The sequence below is a fragment of the Silurus meridionalis genome, chromosome 4 (assembly GCF_014805685.1).
Source record: "Silurus meridionalis isolate SWU-2019-XX chromosome 4, ASM1480568v1, whole genome shotgun sequence".
In the NCBI taxonomy this organism is placed as follows: Eukaryota; Metazoa; Chordata; class Actinopteri; order Siluriformes; family Siluridae; genus Silurus; species Silurus meridionalis.
Window position 1 is genome coordinate 29606179 of NC_060887.1, and position 26666 is coordinate 29632844.

The window sequence follows — 26666 nt, forward strand, 5'->3', positions numbered from 1 at the left end:
GGAAAACTTATCCTGACTTTTAAAGGCACATAAAGTATAATTAATATTTGTGATAAATAATGTGACACTTCTCACCACTAGTGGAGAATCCGGTGCAGGAAAGACTGTCAACACTAAGAGAGTCATCCAGTACTTTGCTAGCATTGCAGCAACATCTGGAAAGAAAGATGCATGTTCAGAGAAAAAGGTTAATAAGTATTCAGTATAAACTCTGTTTTATTAAGATTATTAAGATAATTATTTATTAATATCTATTCTACATTTAAGCTATTTAATGCCTATTATAATAATTTTGTAGGGTACTCTGGAGGATCAAATCATCCAGTGTAACCCTGCTTTGGAGTCCTTTGGTAATGCCAAGACTATCAGAAATGACAACTCATCCCGTTTTGTAAGTTTACTTCATATACATGTATATTTTCCTCATTTCTATCTTATTTCCAGAACACTGACAACTTATAAAACTTACATGCTCTTATTTACACAAAGGGTAAATTCATCCGTATCCACTTTGGTGTCAGTGGAAAGTTGGCCTCTGCTGACATTGAGACTTGTACGTACAAATCTAATACATATAATCTTCAATAAGTCCAAAGAAATGTTTATCAAGTATACATTTTAATGCATAAATTTCTATCAAGATCTTCTGGAAAAGTCCCGTGTGACCTTTCAGCTCAAGGCTGAGAGAGACTACCACATCTTCTACCAGATCCTGTCTCAAAAGAAACCAGAACTGCTGGGTATGTACAGGGTTCTGCCTAAACTTATAGTGTGCTTGGTTTGATAAAGGCATAACATAATGTTTGTTGTTGCTAGTTCAGGAAATAGTTTTACCAGTAAAAACTTTAATCAGTACTAAATGTTTGTAGTCATTAAAAAAAACATAAAAAAACAAAATATGTGGGGGAATGTACAGCAGTGATTGTTATAATATGCTTAAATACACATACAATACATGTAGATGAATATGTAAATATGTACTTTTGTCTAACTTATAGAAATGTTGCTCATCACCAACAACCCATATGACTACGCCTACATTTCCCAAGGAGAAACACAAGTGGCCTCAATTAATGATGCAGATGAGCTTGTAGCTACTGATGTATGTATAAATAATTGAATACTACTTTAATGTTAAACAGTAACTAATGTAAAAATTAGATTATCAATAATTTTCAATTGATGATACAGCACATAATACAATGTATTTGGTCAACAGGAAGCTTTTGATGTGCTGGGTTTTACCCAAGAAGAAAAGAATGGCATCTATAAGCTGATTGGTGCCATCATGCATTTTGGCAACATGAAGTTCAAGCAAAAGCAGAGAGAGGAGCAGGCTGAAGCTGATGGCACTGAGGGTCAGTGTTAATTGCTTTACCTTAGAAACCTTTTTTGGGGGTAGGGTGGTGAGTGTAGCACTATATATTTAATAATTTGCAATGCATCAATTACCAATACCTTTATCATCTATATATAGATGCTGACAAAGTCGCATATCTGATGGGCCTGAACTCTGCCGATCTGCTTAAGGGTTTGTGCCACCCAAGAGTCAAAGTAGGAAATGAGTGGGTCACCAAGGGACAGAATGTCCAACAGGTAATAAATGGAGTGTAAACCTTTATATAATGTTCCTCTCCTCAACATTTAGTCTAAGATCTGTACTAATAGTAAATAATTACTTATACTGACATAATTTTTTTTGTTTAGGTGTACTATGCAATTGGTGCTCTTTCCAAATCAGTGTATGAAAAGATGTTCCTTTGGATGGTTGTAAGAATTAACCAGTCTCTGGACACCAGGCAGCCTCGCCAGTACTTCATTGGTGTGCTGGATATCGCTGGCTTTGAAATCTTTGATGTATGTGTTAATAATTACTCCTTTTATTATTGATTTTCATTTAATTTCATTTAAGAGTTTTTTGAGGGTTTTTTTACTTTTTGGGCTTCACCCATGTTAATGATAATGAATTTCTTCTGCAGTTCAACACCTTTGAACAACTGTGTATCAACTTCACTAATGAGAAGTTGCAGCAGTTTTTCAACCACCACATGTTTGTGCTGGAGCAAGAAGAATACAAGAAAGAGGGTATTGAGTGGGAGTTCATTGACTTTGGCATGGACTTGCAGGCTTGTATTGAGCTTATTGAAAAGGTAAGCACACAATATTATATGTCAAAAGCTTTATTTTATTAACAACAACAAAAAAAAAACACTGACCACTTGTTCTTTGAATTTTTAGCCTATGGGTATCATGTCCATCCTTGAAGAGGAGTGCATGTTTCCCAAAGCCAGTGATGCCACATTTAAAGCTAAGCTTTACGACAATCACTTGGGCAAATCTGCTAACTTCCAGAAGCCCAGGGTTGTAAAGGGTAGACCAGAGGCTCATTTTGCCCTGGTTCACTATGCTGGCACTGTTGACTACAATATTAACAACTGGCTGGTGAAGAACAAGGATCCACTCAATGAGACTGTAGTAGGACTTTACCAGAAGTCTACTATGAAGCTGTTGGGCAATCTCTTTGCTGGTTATGCTGGAGCTGACTCAGGTAAGGGTGTTTAGAGAACCATGAACTAATGAAAAGTTACTATCATTAAGCCAAATTACATTCTCTAATAAGTATATAGAAAAATGTTTGAGTCCCTGCTTGAAAGATGGGCGAGAATATACTACAGAGCAAGATCAGTTTCAGTAGGGCCTGTTGAGATGGCACATGCAAACTTTGCCAAATAAACCAACATTTAACCATCTGTGGTTCATAACACAGAGAGAATATTAGCAGTAGCTCAGACTATATTTTACAAGGTTCAGTTTTAAATCTATTATGAAGACTTTACATGCCTATATCATACTCTATTAAAAGTGCACATCTTAAAAGTGCTACTGAAAAATAGCATGTAAGTTTACGGGCTGTTGTGCTTATTCTAAACATACTGAGAAACATACTAAAAATCTAAGAACTTTCTTCTCAGAGTTATTGTTTGGATACAAGATTTTAAAAATAGAGGACAGTTAATAAAGAATAAGAAAAAGCTAATATACATTCAATTGTTGATGAAAACTTTTGCTTTGTTTAAAACAGCTTCAGAGTCTAAGGGTGGCAAAGGTGGTGGAAAAAAGAAGGGTTCGTCATTCCAGACTGTTTCTGCTCTACATCGCGTGAGTTGTTCACCATTTCTTGCACCATCAGGTAGTTAAATATGTGTAGATTCTAAGTCGATGTGATACCATCTACAGGAGAACCTGAACAAGTTGATGACAAATCTGAAGTCTACACACCCACACTTTGTCCGCTGCCTCATCCCCAATGAGACCAAGACTCCTGGGGTCATGGAGAATCCTCTGGTAATGCACCAGCTGCGTTGTAATGGTGTTCTTGAAGGCATTAGAATCTGCAGAAAGGGCTTCCCCAACAGGATCTTGTATGGTGACTTTAGACAACGGTAACTTTTATATTACAGATTAATACATTTTTGTCTAAAGAAATAAATCCTGCATTTTTTAAACATCCCTGTTCTTTCATGATTCCATATTAGTTACCGTATCCTGAATCCTGCTGCTATTCCTGAGGGGCAGTTTATTGACAACAAGAAAGGTGCAGAGAAACTACTTGGCTCTCTGGACATTGACCACAGCCAGTATAAACTGGGACATACAAAGGTATAAGGATTCTCCAAATTAAATTTTAAATAAACACTTCCCCTGCTCTTTTTTTGACATAATACTTATGTATCCATGTCTGTGTAGGTGTTCTTTAAAGCAGGTCTTCTGGGTCAACTTGAGGAAATGCGAGATGACCGCCTTGCACTTATCATTACTGGTATTCAAGCCAGGGCTCGTGGTCTTCTCTCAAGAATTGAATTTCAGAAGATAGTTGAGAGAAGGTGGAATATACCTGTTATTAAATATTATTTTTACCTAATTATTTTAACCTGATAATTTAATAATACATATATTCTAATTTATTTTCTGCAGGGATGCCTTACTGGTAATCCAGTGGAATGTCCGTGCTTTCATGGGGGTGAAAAATTGGCCCTGGATGAAGCTGTACTTCAAGATCAAACCACTGCTGAAATCAGCTGAGGCTGAGAAAGAAATGGCCAACATGAAAGAGGAATTCACAAAGTTGAAGGAGGCCTATGCTAAATCTGAAGCCCGTAGGAAAGAGTTGGAAGAAAAAATGGTCTCCCTTCTCCAAGAGAAGAATGACCTACAGCTCCATGTCCAATCTGTACGTTTTTTCAACTTTCTTGTTAAAAAGTACAAATACAAGCATTTTCTGATGTTGCTTTATCTAAGTAGTTTTAAATAATATTTATTTAACTAGTTAAAAAAACTTTAACATTTTTTCCAAACTTTTACTTATGCTTGTAGGAACAAGATAACCTTGCTGATGCTGAGGAGCGATGTGAAGGTCTAATTAAGAACAAGATCCAACTTGAAGCAAAAAGTAAAGAGTTGACAGAGAGACTGGAAGATGAAGAGGAAATGAATGCTGAGTTGGTTGCAAAGAAGAGAAAGCTGGAGGATGAATGTTCTGAGTTGAAAAAAGATATTGATGATCTTGAGCTTACACTGGCCAAAGTGGAAAAGGAAAAGCATGCCACTGAAAACAAGGTAAGTTACTGTAGTTAAATTCTACTTGTCCATGGTATAAGCATGCATTGTTCCATGGTACTGAGGCAATGCAATACATTTTAGGTTAAAAATCTGACTGAGGAAATGGCAGCTCTTGATGAAATCATTGCCAAGCTGACCAAGGAGAAAAAAGCTCTCCAGGAAGCACATCAGCAAACACTGGATGATCTGCAGAGTGAGGAGGACAAAGTCAACACTCTGACCAAAGCCAAAGCTAAACTTGAGCAGCAAGTTGATGACGTGAGTAAAATACATTATAAAAATTTTATAGATATTAAATAGGATACTAACTTTTCTTATGATGTTTTCTAGCTGGAGGGTTCTCTCGAGCAAGAAAAGAAAATTCGAATGGATCTTGAGCGAGTCAAGAGAAAACTTGAGGGAGACTTAAAGTTGACTCAAGAGAATGTCATGGATCTGGAAAATGACAAGCAGCAAATGGAGGAGAGGCTTAAGTAAGGATTCAAATTTATTTTTTGGAAAAAGCTATATTTGAAAAACATTTATAACAGAATGAAACTGAAATATTTATTTGCTTCTGCAGGAAAGACTTTGAGATTAGCCAGCTTAACAGTAAAATTGAAGATGAACAAGCAATGGGAGCCCAACTCCAGAAGAAACTGAAGGAGTTGCAGGTAATGAGCTTACAAAACAAAGGTTAATGTTTGGATTGCTGAAACTGTAGACATTTCAAATTGACAATGTTGTGGAAATAGGCTCGTATTGAAGAACTGGAAGAAGAGTTGGAGGCTGAGAGAGCTGCTCGTGCCAAGATTGAGAAACAAAGGGCAGATTTGGCTCGGGAACTGGAGGAGATCAGTGAGAGGCTGGAGGAGGCTGGTGGTGCCACTGCTGCCCAGATTGAAATGAACAAGAAGAGAGAGGCTGAGTTCCAGAAACTGCGTAGGGACCTTGAAGAGGCCACCCTGCAACATGAGGCCACTGCTGCGACTTTAAGAAAGAAACATGCTGACAGTGTAGCAGACCTGGGAGAGCAGATCGACAACCTTCAGAGAGTGAAGCAGAAGCTTGAGAAGGAGAAGAGTGAACTGAGACTGGAGCTGGATGATGTGGTCTCCAACATGGAGCACATTGTTAAATCCAAGGTAACAATGAATAATTATGCACTGTAGATACAAACATGTTCATACCATTTTTTAAGAGGGGCACATCAATATGTCTTAAATCTTTCAGGCAAACCTGGAGAAAATGTGTAGAACCCTGGAGGACCAAATGAGTGAATTCCGAACCAAAGCTGAAGAAGGCCAACGGACAATCAATGATTTCTCAATGCAGAAAGCAAAGCTTCAGACTGAAAATGGTAAGTCTATCAACAACCAAATATTTAAACAAGCCGATACAGTGTAATTGATCTTTTTATTGATACTATATGTCATCTCATAATTTCAGGTGAGCTTTCCAGACAACTGGAAGAAAAGGATTCACTGGTCTCTCAGCTGACAAGAGGGAAACAATCTTACACCCAGCAGGTCGAGGATCTCAAGCGACAGCTGGAGGAGGAAGTCAAGGTAATTTCTTAATGCTTAACATTGATGATCAACACTTAAAACCGTGAAATCACTACTTGCTAACAATTCTACTGACTGATTTTCAGGCTAAGAACGCCCTGGCTCATGCAGTGCAGTCGGCTCGTCATGATTCTGACCTGCTCAGAGAGCAGTATGAGGAGGAGCAGGAGGCTAAGGCTGAGCTACAGCGCAGTCTCTCCAAAGCAAACTCTGAGGTAGCTCAGTGGAGGACCAAATATGAAACTGATGCTATCCAGAGAACAGAAGAGCTGGAGGATGCAAAGTAAGTTTCCTCCCAATAATAATTTACTGTTATTGTGTATATAATCACAATTTAATAAGTTAAATTTGACATTTTACAATTATGGTTGTGAGGTAAGTTTTGTTTGCACTATAGTACCAAGTTAAAGGGTAAATCCTGCACAATCAGTTTTGAATATGAACTTTAAAGGTAAGCGTTCAACAGTGTAAAATAAAATTCTTCTTTAATGTTTACTTAAATCAGGAAAAAACTGGCTCAGCGGCTGCAAGATGCAGAAGAAGCTGTGGAAGCTGTAAACGCTAAATGCTCCTCTCTAGAGAAGACCAAACACAGACTGCAGAATGAGATTGAAGATCTCATGGTGGATGTGGAAAGGTCCAATGCTGCTGCTGCTGCTCTGGACAAGAAGCAAAGGAACTTTGACAAGGTACATTATTAAAGCATACACTGATATGTGCTTGGTATTTATTAATTTTTTCAAAACTTGGTACTAACTCATGTATATTGAAAAGGCCAAATACAGCACAAATCTCCTAAGAAATATATATATATATATATATATATATAAATTTCCACAGGTCCTGGCTGAGTGGAAGCAAAAGTATGAAGAGTCCCAGTCTGAGCTGGAAAGCTCTCAGAAAGATGCCAGATCTCTAAGTACTGAGCTCTTCAAACTGAAGAATTCCTATGAGGAGTCACTGGACCATCTAGAGACCATGAAGAGGGAGAACAAGAACTTGCAAGGTTGCTATTATTCAAACATAATTTAAAATGAAAGTGTTTTCTTTCCAGATAGTGTTTTGAGCCCTTGTTTTCTTTTAAACAGAGGAAATTTCTGACCTCACTGAACAACTTGGTGAAGGTGGGAAGAGTATTCATGAGCTGGAAAAAGCAAGGAAACAGTTAGAGCAGGAGAAGGCCGAGATCCAAGCTGCTCTTGAGGAAGCTGAGGTAAATAAAAAAAATAAAAAAAAAGGTTTTATTGCATCATTTTATGATGCTGCACAATAATAACTAAACCATAATAAAGAAAAATCAAAATAGAAGAATGCAAAATGATGAATAAATTAAAGCTATTTATTACTAACAGGGATCTCTTGAGCATGAAGAGGGCAAAATTCTTAGAACTCAGCTGGAGTTCAACCAGGTAAAGGCTGATATTGAGCGTAAACTGTCTGAAAAAGATGAGGAGATGGAACAGGCCAAAAGAAACCAACAGAGAGTGGTGGACACCCTGCAAAGTTCTCTGGAGTCTGAGACTCGCAGCAGAAATGAAGCTCTCAGAGTGAAGAAGAAGATGGAGGGCGACTTAAATGAAATGGAGATCCAGCTCAGCCAGGCTAACAGGCAGGCTGCAGAGGCCCAGAAACAACTCAAGAATCTGCATGGACATATGAAGGTAGGCCAAAATTGGGGATTATTGTTGTTGTTGTTTTAGCAATAAAATGGTTTCTTATAACCTAAATATTTTATTCTGTACTGTACAGGATTCTCAGCTGCAGCTGGATGATGCTCTCCGTGCTAATGATGATCTCAAAGAGAACATTGCTATTGTGGAGAGACGCAACAATCTGCTACAGGCTGAACTGGATGAACTTAGAGCCCTGGTAGAGCAGACCGAAAGAGGCCGCAAACTGGCTGAGCAAGAATTGCTGGATGTCAGTGAGAGGGTTCAGCTTCTGCACTCTCAGGTAGATATGAAACCATAGATTAAATTACATGGTAGATATAGTGAAATATAAAGAATAATGTAACTGTTAACAATATGACTATGTATACTTATAGAACACTAGCTTGCTGAACCAGAAGAAGAAACTAGAGGGAGACACTTCTCAGCTGCAGACTGAGGTAGAGGAGTCTGTCCAAGAGTGCAGAAATGCTGAAGAAAAAGCCAAAAAAGCCATTACTGATGCTGCCATGATGGCAGAAGAGCTAAAGAAGGAACAGGACACCAGTTCTCACCTGGAGCGCATGAAGAAGAACATGGAGCAGACCATTAAAGACCTCCAGCACCGTCTGGATGAAGCTGAGCAAATCGCCATGAAGGGTGGCAAGAAGCAGGTCCAGAAGCTGGAGGCCAGGGTAAGTTTTATATATATATATATATATATATATATATATATATATATATATATATATATATATATATATATATATATATATATATATATATATATATATATATATATATATATTTCAATCTGACAGACACCAGCACTACAAAACATCCATTTCTTACATTCACTAAATTTTTCTACAAAAACAATTTTCAGGTCAGAGAGCTTGAAGGTGAAGTGGAGATGGAACAGAGGAAGGCCAGTGAATCAGTCAAGGGTATTCGTAAATATGAGCGCCGCATTAAGGAACTGACCTACCAGGTTATTTCCCCTATTATCAAAGTAAAATTTTTATTTTGTAATAACAGAACAGAAAACCTCAAATTCAGCTTTCTATTTTTTTATGGTGTAGACTGAAGAGGATCGTAAGAATTTGGCCCGTCTACAAGACCTAGTAGACAAACTGCAGCTGAAGGTCAAGTCTTACAAGAGAACTGCTGAGGAGGCTGTAGGTTTACTGTTTAACTAACCTACAATATTTTTTCTGTTTGCCATGCTTTGCATTTGCAATTCACTGTTTTTATTTTTTAAGGAGGAGCAAGCTAACGCCAATCTTGGAAAGTTTCGCAAACTGCAACATGAGCTGGATGAGGCTGAGGAAAGAGCTGATATTGCTGAGTCCCAAGTCAACAAGTTGAGAGCTAAGAGCCGGGACACCGGATCCAAGGCGAGTAAAAATAAATTCAAATTTTAACCAATAAAGCTGACACAACATAGACTGTAACATTAAAAATTCTATTCTCTATTTGTTACAGAAAGCACATGATGAAGAGTGAACCTTCCTGCAAAAGTATTTCCAGAACTTTGGTCATGTTTCAACCAACATTAGAATAAATAATAAATAACTTTAAATTTCAATAATTTTTGATGATTTTTCTTTCCTTATTCACAACAGCTACATTCACAAATTAAAATAACTGTCAGCTAAATTGTATGCAGTGGGCAGTGACTTACAATATATGTTTATTAAAGTAATAAATAAAGTAAAATATGGTTATACTTTTGTTCTCATAGTGCCTGTGCAAAGCTTTATGTTACATTTAACACATCCGATTTTTTTAAAGGGTTTAAATAAACAATCGATGTAAGCTATCTAGCTGCTATCTGTAGATAAATCTAGCCGATTGTAAGCGACTAACATCAATTATCTGTCGACCAACTTTAGTTAATGTGCTTATTAAGTTCAATAAATATAAGAACTGAGCAATAGTCTTTTGCAATGCTGCGCTATGAAAGAGGTTTAAAAATGTTTTCTTGTAATGAAAAAAAATCAAAGCATTTCACTACATGTCGTACTCTGTATGAATGTGTATGTGACGAATACAATTTTAATTAGAATTTTAATTAGATGCTGAAAGCGAATCTCTCTGGCTTGTTTAATTCCATAAAAACTTTTGATACTGGCAAAAAAAAATTGTTTGAAGCTGCCTCAATATTATCTAAGCGTTTACATGTGATTTATTGTTATTCTACCACTAAATCCATAATTTACCCTGTTTTCTACAGACTTTTAGGAATCAACTAATAAACAATATATCAAATATTGGAGCACAAAATATTTTACTAAGATACTGCTCTCAGTACAATAGAGCGTGTCAAACACTCTTTGTGCTTCTTATATGACGATTTGCATGGATGATTGGAAAACTGACAGGGAGTCTCTCTCACCTTTTGTTCAGAACAGATGCAAGAACTTCCTAATAATAGTGCAGTGTTTGACAAAAGAAGTCTCAGGTTACAGCTATCAACACAGGAGGGGTACCACTGTTTCTTTAGTCCTTGCTCCTATGTGATGATTATATACGTCAATCAGACAGCTGAGAATGGGACACCAGAAAGAATTTTAAGAGCCTAGAATAGACTGTCCAAGTGTTAAGACTAAGTAAGGTGCTTGATTAGAGGGAGCTTGCCAACTGGGGGGCATGGAGTTTGGACAGTTGTGACTTGCGTTAAAGGTCTATGAGTGATAGGCGATGGATCAATTCACAAAACATCTTACAAACTGACAATGACGAGAATAAAAATTTTAAAAATACACGTTTACACGTGTCATGACTTTGTTTCAAAATACATCTTAAAATAAGGTTGGATGTTCTATTGGGATAACCAGAATTTAACAATATAATTTATGTTCCATGAAATTCTTTTTACCAAGTGTACAGAGTAGAAGTATAATAAGAAAATGATAATTCCAGACTGTTACTGTTCAACACCTGAATCATTTTTTAGCAATGACATTTTAATCAATGTTTTGTCACCAGCCACACTGTTCAACCCAAAAGACAAGATTATTTGCTGATATACATTGATAGTTACAAATCAAACATTTGTACATCATGACATATAATACAATAAAATGTCTGGTAAATTCTCAATGTATGAGCTTGGTTTATTGTCTTTAGTCCATAACCATGTGAGGGCAATTGTGTTACCAAGTTATGTTCTGAATCTGGAATCGTATTCATGAAGGAACTAGCTAAGTCACTGCAAAGTCAAAGAAATGACCTCTTTCAAGGAAACCATGAGCATTGCCGAGGATTTTAAAAAGTATTTTACACAGCAGTTGCATTAATAATTTGAAAAGGAGCAAAACTCTCATATAGCAATAGCTTTATACAGCAATAGCATACCAATTACAAACAAATAAATAAATGCTTGTAAGAACAGCTGACAGAATACTTACTAACATCTATCTACTATAGTTTGGGCAAATCCAAGGTCATATTTATTAGGGTTTTTTTTTTTTTTTTTTTTTTTTACCTTTAGTACTGTTCTATTGTATTCTGAGTTTCAAGCTTGCTCTGCATTGTCTCCTTGATTTTATCCTTCGACACAAAGATAACCTGTGAAATTCCTAGCGAGTACTATAGTGTGATTGAGAAGGACAGCTTGTGATGGAAGTTTAGATATACATATCCCCACTCATGTGAGGGCTAACAAAAAAGGAAATAAACAAAAAAAGATTGCACTGCCATATACACTATAAAGGACCACTCATATTTATATCCTCTTTATATTTTTTTGGTAATGCCTTCCAGCTGCCCTGTTACAGCTTCCTTTTAACATACTTTATGTGTTCTAAAGAGGGCCGTGTGCCACACGCACCTAACCAAATAGAGCTTGTCAGCGTCATTACAGTTGGCATTCTTGCCATACTCCTCCTATTCTATTCCTATATAAACTAACGAACAGACAGGCTCGAACCACATGCATCACAACACCCCAAGGTAAGGCATAGTTAAAGTTTAAATGCTTGTGATATATTAATATAGGAAAATAAATTAATGTTTACTTTTATTAAATATGCGTTTCTATCTTTTTCACGTCCAGCACAAAACATTTTGCCTGTGTGTTTGCCATAAAATGTATGTATTACATTACAACAATAAAGTAAAAAAAAAAATAAAATTACTTCTACATAACATCTACATTTTTTAATATGTCTCAAGTCCTGTAGAAAGATGGGAGACGCATTAATGGAGGAGTTTGGTGCCGCAGCATCTTTTCTGCGCAAGTCAGATAGGGAGCGACTGGAGGCCCAGACTCGTCCTTTTGACATGAAACGGGAATGCTTTGTGCCGGACCCCGAAGTTGAGTATGTCAAAGCCTCCATCACCAGCCGAGACGGTGATAAAGTCACTGCTGAGACTGAATTTGGAAAGGTAGATATTCCTTTAGTCCAAGTGAAACTAACAAACCAAAATGTTTGCAGTTGTTTAATTAAGTAAATGTTTCTCTATCTCACAGACTGTGACTGTGAAGGAGTGTGATGTTCACCCTCAGAACCCGCCAAAGTTCGATAAAATTGAGGACATGGCGATGTTCACCTTCCTGCATGAACCTGCTGTTCTGTTTAACCTCAAAGAGCGTTACGCAGCCTGGATGATCTACGTGAGTGAACAGGATATGACACATTCACTACACAAATATAATATGGATGGCATGTTTATTCAAATGCTTCTCAATTCTCAATGTTTCAATTTCAGACCTACTCAGGGCTTTTCTGTGTCACTGTCAACCCCTACAAGTGGCTGCCAGTGTACAACCAGGAAGTTGTCGTTGCCTACAGAGGCAAGAAGAGGAGTGAAGCTCCTCCTCACATCTTTTCCATTTCTGATAACGCCTACCAGTACATGCTTTCAGGTACCTTTCAAGTGCTGTATTGCCATTAATATTAGATACACGTACTGTTGGGTCTGTCAATATTTTTTACATAATGTTTTCACATTTCTAACATGCAGACAGAGAGAACCAGTCAATCCTTATCACGTAAGTGGAAAACTTACCCTGACTTTTAAAGGCACATACAATATAGTTTATATGTGTTATAAAGATGTGACACTTCTCACCACTAGTGGAGAATCTGGTGCAGGAAAGACTGTCAACACTAAGAGAGTCATCCAGTACTTTGCTAGCATTGCAGCAACATCTGGAAAGAAAGATGCATGTTCAGAGAAAAAGGTTAATAAGTATTCAGTATAAACTCTGTTTTATTTAGATTATTAAGATAATGATTTATTAATATCTATTCTACATTTAAGCTATTTAATGCCTGTTATAATAATCTTGTAGGGTACTCTGGAGGATCAAATCATCCAGTGTAACCCTGCTTTGGAGGCCTTTGGTAATGCCAAGACCATCAGAAATGACAACTCATCCCGTTTTGTAAGTTTACTTCATATACATGTATATTTTCCTCATTTCTATCTTATTTCCAGAACATTGACAACTTATAAAACTTACATGCTCTTATTTACACAAAGGGTAAATTCATCCGTATCCACTTTGGTGTCAGTGGAAAGTTGGCCTCTGCTGACATTGAGACTTGTACGTACAAATCTAATACATATAATCCTTAATAAGTCCAAAGAAATGTTTATCAAGTATACATTTTAATGCATAAATTTCTATCAAGATCTTCTGGAAAAGTCCCGTGTGACCTTTCAGCTCAAGGCTGAGAGAGACTACCACATCTTCTACCAGATCCTGTCTCAAAAGAAACCAGAACTGCTGGGTATGTACAGGGTTCTGCCTAAACTTATAGTGTGCTTGGTTTGATAAAGGCATAACATAATGTTTGTTGTTGCTAGTTCAGGAAATAGTTCTACCAGTAAAAACTTTGATCAGTACTATATGTTTGTAATCATTAAAGAACCATATAAAACAGAGTATGTGGGGGAATGTACAGCAGTGATTGTTATAATATGCTAAAATACACATACAATACATGTAGATGAATATGTGAATATGTATTTTGTCTAACTTACAGAAATGTTGCTCATCACCAACAACCCATATGACTACGCCTACATCTCCCAAGGAGAAACACAAGTGGCCTCAATTAATGATGCTGAAGAGCTTGTAGCTACTGATGTGCGCAAAAAATTTAATACTACTTTATACAGTTTATACAATATACATTGACTAATATAAAAACAATAATTTTCTATTAAAAATAATCTTCAATTGATGATACAACACATAATACAATGTATTTGGTCAACAGGAAGCTTTTGATGTGCTGGGTTTTACCCAAGAAGAAAAGAATGGCATCTATAAGCTGATTGGTGCCATCATGCATTTTGGCAACATGAGGTTCAAGCAAAAGCAGAGAGAGGAGCAGGCTGAAGCTGATGGCACTGAGGGTCAGTGTTAATTACACAGCCTTCAGATAAGCATGATATTAATAAGACACATTTGTTGTGCATTGCAATTGAATGAATTCATCAATTACCAATACCTTTATTATCTAAATAGATGCTGACAAAGTTGCATATTTGATGGGCCTGAACTCTGCTGATCTGATTAAGGGTTTGTGCCACCCAAGAGTCAAAGTAGGAAATGAGTGGGTCACCAAGGGACAGAATGTCCAACAGGTAATAAAATGGAGTGTAAACCTTTATATAATGTTCTTCTCCTCAACATGCCGTCTAAGATCTGTACTAATAGGATATTACTTATACTGACATAATTTTTTTTTAGGTGTACTATGCAGTTGGTGCTCTTTCCAAATCAGTGTATGAAAAGATGTTCCTTTGGATGGTTGTAAGAATTAACCAGTCTCTGGACACCAAGCAGCCTCGCCAGTACTTCATTGGTGTGCTGGATATCGCTGGCTTTGAGATCTTTGATGTATGTGTTAATTAATACTCTTTATGTTATTGATTTTCATTTAATTTGCTTTTTTTTGTTTACTTTTTGGGCTTCAACCATATTAATAATACTGAATTTCTTCTGCAGTTCAACACCTTTGAGCAGCTGTGCATTAACTTCACTAATGAGAAGTTGCAGCAGTTTTTCAACCACCACATGTTTGTGCTGGAGCAAGAAGAATACAAGAAAGAGGGTATTGAGTGGACATTTATTGACTTTGGCATGGACTTGCAGGCTTGTATTGAGCTTATTGAAAAGGTAAGCACACAATAATAAATGTCAAAGGCTTTATTTTCTCAACAACAACAACAACAAAACACTGACCACTTGTTCTTTGAATTTTTAGCCTATGGGTATCATGTCCATCCTTGAAGAGGAGTGCATGTTTCCCAAAGCCAGTGATGCCACATTTAAAGCTAAGCTTTACGACAATCACTTGGGCAAATCTGCTAACTTCCAGAAGCCCAGAGCTATTAAAGGAAAACCAGAGGCTCATTTTGCCCTGGTTCACTATGCTGGCACTGTTGACTACAACATTAATAACTGGCTGGTGAAGAACAAGGATCCACTCAATGAGACTGTTGTAGGACTTTTCCAGAAGTCTACTATGAAGCTGTTGGGCAATCTCTTTGCTGGTTATGCTGGAGCTGACTCAGGTAAGGGTGTTTAGAGAACCATGGAAGCCAAATTACATAATGAGTATAAATGTTTAAGTCCCTGGCTGAAAGATGGGTGAGAACATACTTGGGAGCAAGTTCAGTTTCAGTAGGAAGTGTTAAGATAGTACATACACATTTTGGCAACTAAAATACCAGTTAACCATTAATCTGTGTTTCATAACAGAGAGAATATTAGCAGGAGCTCAGACTATATTTCCCAAGGTTCAGTTTTACATCTATAATAAAGACTTAACCTGCCTACATAAAATAAAAAATATTTAGGCAGGCTACTGAAAAATACAATGTACATGTAGGGGCTTTTGTGCTCTAAGCATACTTAAAAAGTTCCTTCAGATTTATATTTTCCTCATAGTTCATGTATGGCTACAAGATTTAAAAAAATTAAGGAAAATTAATATACTTAAAATAATAAGAAAAGCTAATATACAGTACTTTCAATTGCTGATGACACTATATTTGCTATGTTTAAAACAGCTTCAGAGTCTGGAAAGGGAGGCAAAGGTGGAAAAAAGAAGGGTTCATCATTCCAGACTGTTTCTGCTCTCCATCGCGTGAGTTGTTAACAACTTTTGAAATGCAATATATGTAGTAATTCAGCATACACAAAATATCCAAATGTATGTGGAAACCTGACCATCACACCCAAATTTAATACTGCATGTTCCAATTGGACATCCCATTCTTAACTTATGGGCAATAATATAGCGTTGTCCTGCCTCCTTCTGGCAAAGTTAAGGGCCTTTGTGCCAGTGGGGTGTTGGGATTTGTATCTATTCAGCTATAAGATCATTGGTGAGGTAGAGCAACGAAGAGCTGGCATGCAATTGCATTTTAATAGATTTCATAGGTTTTTCGTTTGAGGAGTTAGGATAGAGCGCTTAAATCCTTCACACATCAGCCTTTGAAAAAACAATTCAGCACATTTCATGCTAGGACAGGTTTGAGGCCTTTTGTTTAAAAAATATGATCATAAAAAATATAATATTAAATAATATGAAATAAAAGTATGCAAAGCTTCATCATACAAAGAGATTTTCAACAGCTGTATGCTTTGGGTGTTAAAATCAGGTACAGTAGCCACATATTTGTGTCCACTGAATGTGACAAAGCAATGAATTGCTTTGATGCCATCTACAGGAGAACCTGAACAAACTGATGACAAATCTGAGGTCCACACACCCACATTTTGTCCGGTGCATCATCCCCAATGAGACCAAGACTCCTGGGGCCATGGAAAATCCTCTGGTAATGCACCAGCTGCGTTGTAATGGTGTACTTGAAGGCATTCGAATCTGCAGAAAGGGCTTCCCCAACAGGATCTTGTATGGTGACTTTAGACAACGGTGAGTTCAGTAGAAAAAAATTAATTAATCTTTTTTTTTTACAGAAAAATCCTGCATTTATTAAACATGCCTGTTCTTTTATGATTACAAATTAGTTACCGTATCCTGAATCCTGCTGCTATTCCTGAGGGGCAGTTTATTGACAACAAGAAAGGTGCAGAGAAACTACTTGGCTCTCTGGACATTGACCACAGCCAGTATAAACTGGGACATACAAAGGTATAAGGATTCTCCAAATTACATTTTAAATAAACACTTCCCCTGCTCTACATAATACTTATATATCCATCTCTGTGTAGGTGTTCTTTAAAGCGGGTCTTCTGGGTCAACTTGAGGAAATGCGAGATGACCGCCTTGCACTTATCCTTACTGGTATTCAAGCCAGGGCTCGTGGTCTTCTCTCAAGAATTGAATTTCAGAAGATAGTTGAGAGAAGGTAGAATATACCTGTTATTAATATTATATTTACCTAATTATTTTAATCTGATCATTTAATAGTACATATATTCTAATTTAATTTCTGCAGGGATGCCTTACTGGTAATCCAGTGGAATGTCCGTGCTTTCATGGGGGTGAAAAATTGGCCCTGGATGAAGCTGTACTTCAAGATCAAACCACTGCTGAAATCAGCTGAGGCTGAGAAAGAAATGGCCAACATGAAAGAGGAATTCACAAAGTTGAAGGAGGCCTATGCTAAATCTGAAGCCCGTAGGAAAGAGTTGGAAGAGAAAATGGTCTCTCTTCTCCAAGAAAAGAATGACCTACAGCTCCAAGTCCAATCAGTAAGTTTTGTCATATCAAAATATCAAAAAGTACAAATATTAGCATTTTCTGATGTTGCTATATCTAAGTAGTTTTAAATAATATTTATTTGACAAGTTAAAAAATCTTTTACATTTCTTCCAAACTTTTACTTATGCTTGTAGGAACAAGATAACCTTGCTGATGCTGAGGAGCGATGTGAAGGTCTAATTAAGAACAAGATCCAACTTGAAGCAAAAAGTAAAGAGTTGACAGAGAGACTGGAAGATGAAGAGGAAATGAATGCTGAGTTGGTTGCAAAGAAGAGAAAGCTGGAGGATGAATGTTCTGAGTTGAAAAAAGATATTGATGATCTTGAGCTTACGCTGGCCAAAGTGGAGAAGGAAAAGCATGCCACTGAAAACAAGGTAAGTTACTGTAGTTAAATTCTACTTGTCCATGGTATAAGCATGCATTGTTCCATGGTACTGAGGCAATGCAATACATTTTAGGTTAAAAATCTGACTGAGGAAATGGCAGCTCTTGATGAAATCATTGCCAAGCTGACCAAGGAGAAAAAAGCTCTCCAGGAAGCACATCAGCAAACACTGGATGATCTGCAGAGTGAGGAGGATAAAGTCAACACTCTGACCAAAGCCAAAGCTAAACTTGAGCAGCAAGTTGATGACGTGAGTAAAATACATTATAAAAATGTTATAGATATTAAATAGGATACTAACTATTTTTATGATGTTTTCTAGCTGGAGGGTTCTCTCGAGCAAGAAAAGAAAATTCGAATGGATCTTGAGCGAGTCAAGAGAAAACTTGAGGGAGACTTAAAGTTGACTCAAGAGAATGTCATGGATCTGGAAAATGACAAGCAGCAAATGGAGGAGAGGCTTAAGAAGTAAGGATTCAAATTTATTTTTTGGAAAAAGCTATATTTGAAAAACATTTATAACAGAATGAAACTGAAATATTTATTTGCTTCTGCAGGAAAGACTTTGAGATTAGCCAGCTTAACAGTAAAATTGAAGATGAACAAGCAATGGGAGCCCAACTCCAGAAGAAACTGAAGGAGTTGCAGGTAATGAGAGCTTACAAAACAAAGGTTAATGTTTGGATTGCTGAAACTGTAGACATTTCAAATTGACAATGTTGTGGAAATAGGCTCGTATTGAAGAACTGGAAGAAGAGTTGGAGGCTGAGAGAGCTGCTCGTGCCAAGATTGAGAAACAAAGGGCAGATTTGGCTCGGGAACTGGAGGAGATCAGTGAGAGGCTGGAGGAGGCTGGTGGTGCCACTGCTGCCCAGATTGAAATGAACAAGAAGAGAGAGGCTGAGTTCCAGAAACTGCGTAGGGACCTTGAAGAGGCCACCCTGCAACATGAGGCCACTGCTGCGACTTTAAGAAAGAAACATGCTGACAGTGTAGCAGACCTGGGAGAGCAGATCGACAACCTTCAGAGAGTGAAGCAGAAGCTTGAGAAGGAGAAGAGTGAACTGAGACTGGAGCTGGATGATGTGGTCTCCAACATGGAGCACATTGTTAAATCCAAGGTAACAATGAATAATTATGCACTGTAGATACAAACATGTTCATACCATTTTTAAAAGGAGCATAAAACACATAATTTTTAAGAGGGGCACATCAAAATGTCTTAAATCTTTCAGGCAAACCTGGAGAAAATGTGTAGAACCCTGGAGGACCAAATGAGTGAATTCCGAACCAAAGCGGAAGAAGGCCAACGGACAATCAATGATTTCTCAATGCAGAAAGCAAAGCTTCAGACTGAAAATGGTAAGTCTATCAGCAACCAAATATTTAAACAAGCCGATACAGTGTAATTGATCTTTTTATTGATACTATATGTCATCTCATAATTTCAGGTGAGCTTTCCAGACAATTGGAAGAAAAGGATTCACTGGTCTCTCAGCTGACAAGAGGGAAACAATCTTACACCCAGCAGGTCGAGGATCTCAAGCGACAGCTGGAGGAGGAAGTCAAAGTAATTTCTTAATGCTTGACATTGATGATCAACACTTAAAACTGAGAAATTACTACTTGGTAACAATTCTACTGACTGATTTTCAGGCTAAGAACGCCCTGGCTCATGCAGTGCAGTCGGCTCGTCATGATTCTGACCTGCTCAGAGAGCAGTATGAGGAAGAGCAGGAGGCTAAGGCTGAGCTACAGCGCAGTCTCTCCAAAGCAAACTCTGAGGTAGCTCAGTGGAGGACCAAATATGAAACTGATGCTATCCAGAGAACAGAAGAGCTGGAGGATGCAAAGTAAGTTTCTTCCCAATAATAATTTACTGTTAAATTGTGGATTATGTATGTAATCCACAATTTAGTTAAAAGGTACCTCAAGTTAAAAAGTAAATCCTGCACAATCAGCTTTGAATATGAACTTTCAAGGTAAGCGTTCAACAGTGTAAAATAAAATTCTTATTTAATGTTTACTTAAATCAGGAAAAAACTGGCTCAGCGGCTGCAGGATGCAGAAGAAGCTGTGGAAGCTGTAAACGCTAAATGCTCCTCTCTGGAGAAGACCAAACACAGACTGCAGAATGAGATTGAAGATCTCATGGTGGATGTGGAAAGGTCCAATGCTGCTGCTGCTGCTCTGGACAAGAAGCAAAGGAACTTTGACAAAGTATGCACCAAATGAGCATACACTGATATCTGCTTGGTATTTGGATAACTCTTTAAAATTGAATGTTCATGGGTCAGATAACAAGTCTTAACAGTGATCCTGTTTTTTTTTTTTATTTATTTATTCATTTATTTATTTATTTATTTTAGATGAATCCATTTCAGGGGCATATTGTGTTATGTATATTAAAAAATCAGCTCACACGGCATATTGCAGATATTCTTACTGTCGACTTTATCATCAAATGCTATCACCTATACTGTAAATATTACAAGTAGTGTATATCTATACATTATTTCCACAGGTCTTGGCTGAATGGAAGCAAAAATTTGAAGAGTCCCAGTCTGAGCTGGAGAGCTCTCAGAAAGATGCCAGATCTCTAAGTACTGAGCTCTTCAAACTGAAGAATTCCTATGAGGAGTCACTGGACCATCTAGAGACCATGAAGAGGGAGAACAAGAACTTACAAGGTTGCTATTATTATTGGTACATATTGTACCATACATATTACTGGTAAAATACAAGTATTTTCTTTTTAGATGGTGTGTTTATCCCTTGTTTTCTTTTATACAGAGGAAATTTCTGACCTCACTGAACAACTGGGTGAAAGTGGGAAGAGTATTCATGAGCTGGAAAAACTAAGGAAACAGTTGGAGCAGGAAAAGGCTGAGATTCAGTCTGCTCTAGAAGAAGCTGAGGTAAGAGACCTAGTTCTTTTACGATATTATTGTAATAAAATTTATTTAAGTATTATCAATTGAAATGAACTATTGTGGCCTCATTATGATCCTGTTTATGATTTGGTAATGAAAGGGATCTCTTGAACACGAAGAAGGAAAGATCTTGAGGGCCCAACTAGAGTTTAACCAGGTGAAGGCAGACATTGAACGTAAACTGGCCGAAAAAGATGAGGAAATGGACCAAACCAAAAGGAATCAACAAAGAGTGGTGGACACCCTGCAAAGCTCTCTAGAGTCTGAGACTCGCAGCAGAAATGAAGCTATGAGGCTGAAGAAGAAGATGGAGGGAGATCTAAATGAAATGGAGATCCAGCTCAGCCAGGCCAACAGGCAGGCAGCAGAGGCCCAGAAACAACTCAAGAATCTGCATGGACATATGAAGGTATAGCAAAACAATCTTTGCCACAGTTTAGGGTTAATAACAGTGTATTAGCAATGCAGAAAACCAGTGTTTTTAATTAATTGTTTTTATTCTGTACTGTACAGGATGCTCAGCTGCAGCTGGATGATGCTCTCCGTGCTAATGATGATCTTAAAGAGAACATTGCTATCGTGGAGAGACGCAACAATCTGCTGCAGGCTGAACTGGATGAACTGAGAGCCCTGGTAGAGCAGACCGAGAGAGGCCGCAAACTGGCTGAGCAAGAATTGCTGGATGTCAGTGAGAGGGTTCAGCTTCTGCACTCTCAGGTATACAGTTGAAGACAAAAGCCTACCATTTATTAGATTTTAAAACAATAATGATTTTCAAGATTATTATGTCTTAGTGTATCAACATGGTCAAACGGATATTAGATATTCACAGCTCCAATGTGAACAATATTTCAATAGAGAATGCAGAAATATTTTAATTTATATTGAATTAGAACACGTTTTATATTGCAGCAAACATTTTTCATGCATCTCACAGCCTTTGACTTTGTACAAGAGGCACAATGATACATGCAGTTTCAGACTCTTCTAGAAGTTTCTTAGAAATGTAAATTTGCTGCAGCCACCATCAACGAAAAGCACAAAACAAAACCACTACTTTGCATGTCATATAAAACTGACAGTTACTCTGTAACATGCCCATTTTTACATGCACATTATACAAGTTATTTATTTAAGATCACATTTTTAAAATAAAACATTTTACATGTCAGAACACCAGTTTGCTGAATCAGAAGAAGAAGCTGGAGGGTGACATTTCCCAACTCCAAACTGAAGTAGAGGAGTCTGTCCAAGAGTGCAGGAATGCTGAAGAAAAGGCCAAAAAAGCAATTACTGATGCTGCCATGATGGCAGAAGAGCTAAAGAAGGAACAGGACACCAGTTCTCACCTGGAACGCATGAAGAAAAACATGGAGCAGACCATTAAAGACCTCCAGCACCGTCTGGATGAAGCTGAGCAAATCGCCATGAAGGGTGGCAAGAAGCAGGTCCAGAAGCTGGAGGCCAGGGTAAATTATATATATTTATATTTATATATATAAATACATTAAAATCTGACAGACACCAGCACAAAAATAACATCCATTTGTTACATTCATTAAATTTTTTTTATATAAAAATTTTAGGTCAGAGAGCTGGAAGGTGAAGTGGAAATGGAACAGAGAAAAGCCAGTGAATCTGTTAAGGGTATCCGGAAATATGAGCGCCGCATTAAGGAGCTGACTTATCAGGTTACATTCTGTTTTAATAAAGTTGCATATGTAACATCAATTAAAAAGCAATACCCCAAAACTCAGTACAAATATGTTAATGTTTCTGTAGACCGAAGAAGATCGTAAGAATCTGGCCCGCCTGCAGGACCTAGTAGACAAACTTCAACTAAAGGTTAAATCCTACAAGAGAACTGCAGAGGAGGCAGTAAGTTAATAACAGATTAGCTTTCTAAATCTTTATTGGTTGTCATATTTGTATTCTCAGTTGACCATGTTGTTTCTTTTAGGAGGAGCAGGCCAATTCCAATTTGACCAAGTTCCGCAAGCTGCAGCATGAACTCGATGAGGCAGAGGAAAGAGCTGATATTGCAGAGTCTCAGGTCAACAAACTGAGGGCTAAGAGTCGTGACACGGGTTCTAAGGTAAGCTGTCATTTTTATAATAAATAAAAGCCACATTCTGTATATAAAACATTGATCTGCCAGAGTTTACAAGTCCATTTTTTTTTTTATCTGCAGAAAGCACATGATGAAGAGTGACACATCCTTCGGAAGTCCATGGAAAGCCACTGATTGTGTCCAGATTTGCTTTTAGCTGTAGAAAAGAATAAATAGTTTCAACAAAGAACATGTATACTGTGCTTCTCTGTAATGCACCGACACAGATTCTTACACCAACAGAGATTAGGGCTGTGTATTTATGTAATTTGCACCTTGGCTGAACCAATATCAAAATGTACAATCAGATGGCTCATGTTGTGTCCGAAAGAAGTTGATTTCGGAAGAAATGACAGTGAACTAAATTTCGTTTGGTAACAGTAAATAATGGTGGAACCAGGTGAATGAGAGTTGCAGAATCTTCTCTAGTGCAATTACATAAATATCCCTTAAGCACTGAGCTAATCACAAAACCATGTAATAATCAGATGAAGTATAATTCAGGTTCAAATGGGGAATTCTCAAACATCAAACATCAAAAGGTTTTATATTATAATCACCATCTACTTTAAAAGAAGCTCCTGCCTATTTATGCAACTATCCAACCAGCTAATCATGTGACCACAGTCTTGTCAGAACCAGTGGTATGCTGGTAACAAGCTTGTGCACCTCTTAGTGGAATTTGACACTGTGCACCTTCAGTGTATGTATGTATTTCTTTCGGCTTCTCCCGTTAGGGGTCGCCACAGCGGATCCTCCGCACGTTTTTTGATTTGGCACGTTTTACGCCTTCCTAACGCAACCCTCCCCAATTTATCCGGGCTTGGGACCGGCACTGAAAGTGGCTGGGGATGGTTCCCTGACCGGGAATCGAACCCGGGTCGCAGCTGTGAGAGCGCTGCATCTTAGACCACTAGACCACCAGGGGACCACGTGCACCTTCAGTGTATACAGTGTATAAAATGTATACAGATCATTTAGTCCCAAAAGCAGAAGCCACAGGTGACACTTTAATCCAACAGGACACAAAATGAATTAATACTCTCGGAACACAATTGAGGAATGTAATTCTGAAAGATATTAATGAGGCAATGATATTTTCAATGCTTCTGGATGAAACCTGATGTGTTACACTCAGGCACACTAACTACACAAATCCGGATACATTTTCAAAATGGTGTTTTTGTCTAAAAACGCTCCGCTTCCACACTTTTTTTTCAATTCTTTCCCAAAAGTTGCTCATCCACACTGAAATGTCTGAAAATGCTCATGTCCCTGTATTGCAAATTAGCAAAACGAAAGACGATTCGACCTGCATCGTTTCCGCCTGGCGTTTATTTAATTTATGGCTCTTTGAAATGTCGTGGTAATGACTAAAATGTGTCCACACTGCAACACAAAAAAAACATGTTTTTAAATAAAGACTAATTAGTGTGGACATCAGAGGGAGTATCCTTTGTGGTCTGGTTTGTCCATGAAATGCAAATAAAGCAACGCTTTATCCAAGTGTGTCATGTTAAATCAACAACTGGTCAAGACTTGGAGGAAGTGCCCTTGTTTCAGAAAATCGATTGAATGCTGAAAATATCCAGGGTTAAGGCTATGATGGTGCAGCCAGCATGAGTGCAAGTTATAAGGAACTGCAGGCTAGAATTCAAAGCCAAAAGAAAAAGCATTTTTTAAACTTAGTGTTAGTGGAGGCTGCTTAATCAAGCATTTATTTGGTAAAGAAGCTCTACACCAGGCATAAGCAACTTTTATAGTGATGAGGGCCAGCATTTCTTCTCCTTCTTACAAGGGACCCAGGTTATGTTACCTTTTAAATCTGAGATAAGAGCAGTTCTGGCATCATCTGTGTATTTTTCATATTTTTCTTTGTGAGCAATTATCGATTTAAATGATAATCCTTCATAACTGATTCAGTTTTCAAAGCACACCAAACACATGGGTACCCCCTTAAACTTGGTAAAAAGATCATCTGTTTCCCATCTTGCATGGAAAACAGTTTTTACTTTTCATTTTTCTTTTACTCATTTTGGTAAATGTTCTCCATAGCATACATAGAAACTCTAGGTTACGTATGTAAGCCTAGTTCCCTGAGGGAACCAGACACTGCGTCGCAATGCTTTGGTACGGTGGCAGAGAAGAGCAAAACACATTAACAAATTGAAAAACACTAACAAATCCGAAACAAAATAACAAATCCAAAAACAAATCCAAAAAACAAATAAACAAATCTAAAAACAAAATAACAAATCCGCAAACACATTAACTACTCCGAATACACAATGACAATTCAGACAAACTGTAAAATGTAGGTATAGTTTGTGAACGATCATTGGACAAGACACCTGCGGCATCTCGTTTCCTCAGGGAACTAGGGTTACATACATAACCTAGAGACATTCCCTTTCAGGAACTTGAGCTGTGTCTCAACGATTTGGGAACGAGTCCCAGACTAGTGTAAAAAAGCACAGCCAGAGCTCAGGACAGAGGAGCCGGAAGTGTCTCGAAGGTCAAGGTTATAGAACCCGACAAAGGTTACCAGGGTGGACCAGCCTGCAGGATTGAAGATGTCCTGAAATGGGACTCCAGTAGACCAAGCCATGGAAGGAGTGGGGAGACCAGAGGACTCATAAGAAAAGGATATAGCATCCACAATCCACCTACTGAGAGCCTGCTTGTTGCCAGGTAGCCCTTTTTTATAGGGGCCATAGCAGACAAACAGCTGCTCTGACTTCCTCCACGTACTTGTCCTGTGCTCGCACTGGACACAGTCGGTTTTGCTTCTCCTTGTCAGGGGCTTAAAAGGGAGGAAAATAGAACACCTGCAGCACGGCAGGTTGTGGGGGAACAGAAAGCACCTTAGGTACATACCCCAGGAGGCAATGCCAGGGTTAAACTCCTGGAGCGACGCGGCCATGGAGAGAGCCTGTATGTACCCGGCCCTCTTCAGGGAGGATATAGCCAGAAGAAAGACAGTCTTGATATACAAATAACTAAGGGCCACCCCGGACAGTGGCTCGAAAGGGGGTTTAGACAGAGCCTCTAGCACGATGGTCAAGTCCCACACAGGCACTCTGGGTCACGCTCGGGCCTCAGCCTCCAGGTGAGTGCACAGGAAACATGTCACAAAGGGGTGTTTACCCAGCGACTGCTCAGCGTGCGAAGTACAACCTGAGCCTCATTAGCGAGCGGTTCAAGGAGCCTAGATCTAGGATTGGACGCAACCCACCATCCTTATTCTGAGCCACGAAGTACCTGGCTGTAAAAGCCAGACTCTCTGTGTAAATGAGGGACAACCTCAATGGGCTCCTTTCTTAAGAGAGTGATTACTTCTTGTTCCAGGACCAGAGCCTGCTCGGGTCCCACCTCTCTACTGTGCACAGGACCCACTGACACATCTTCCCCAGGCTGCCAGGAAATCTCATAAGGGAACCATTCTCTCTGGGCCTCTGACCCGACCAGAGTGGCTGAAACAATCCCCTGCAGCCATTAGAGCCTCCTGAAAGGAGGCGGGTCTCCTCCATCCACTACAAAACCAGGCAGAGGTGGAGGAGGACACCCGCTGGAGGTGGCTGTGCACTAAAGCACATCCTGTGGCAGGGTTAACAGCCCGACCTAAGGAGGGATGGGCACCATATAATGGGGTGTACACCACCCTTCTAGAACTAAGGCCCTTTTTGTTGTCAGGGCCTCCACGCCGAGGCCTGCCTCCTGG

At 38.4% G+C, this 26666-nt stretch overlaps 1 pseudogene; it reads left to right on the forward strand.

Annotated features, from left to right (window-relative positions):
- Nucleotides 1–23175, forward strand: part of LOC124383810 — a 43168-nt pseudogene extending 19993 nt beyond the window's left edge.
- Nucleotides 23176–26666: the final 3491 nt, after the last annotated feature.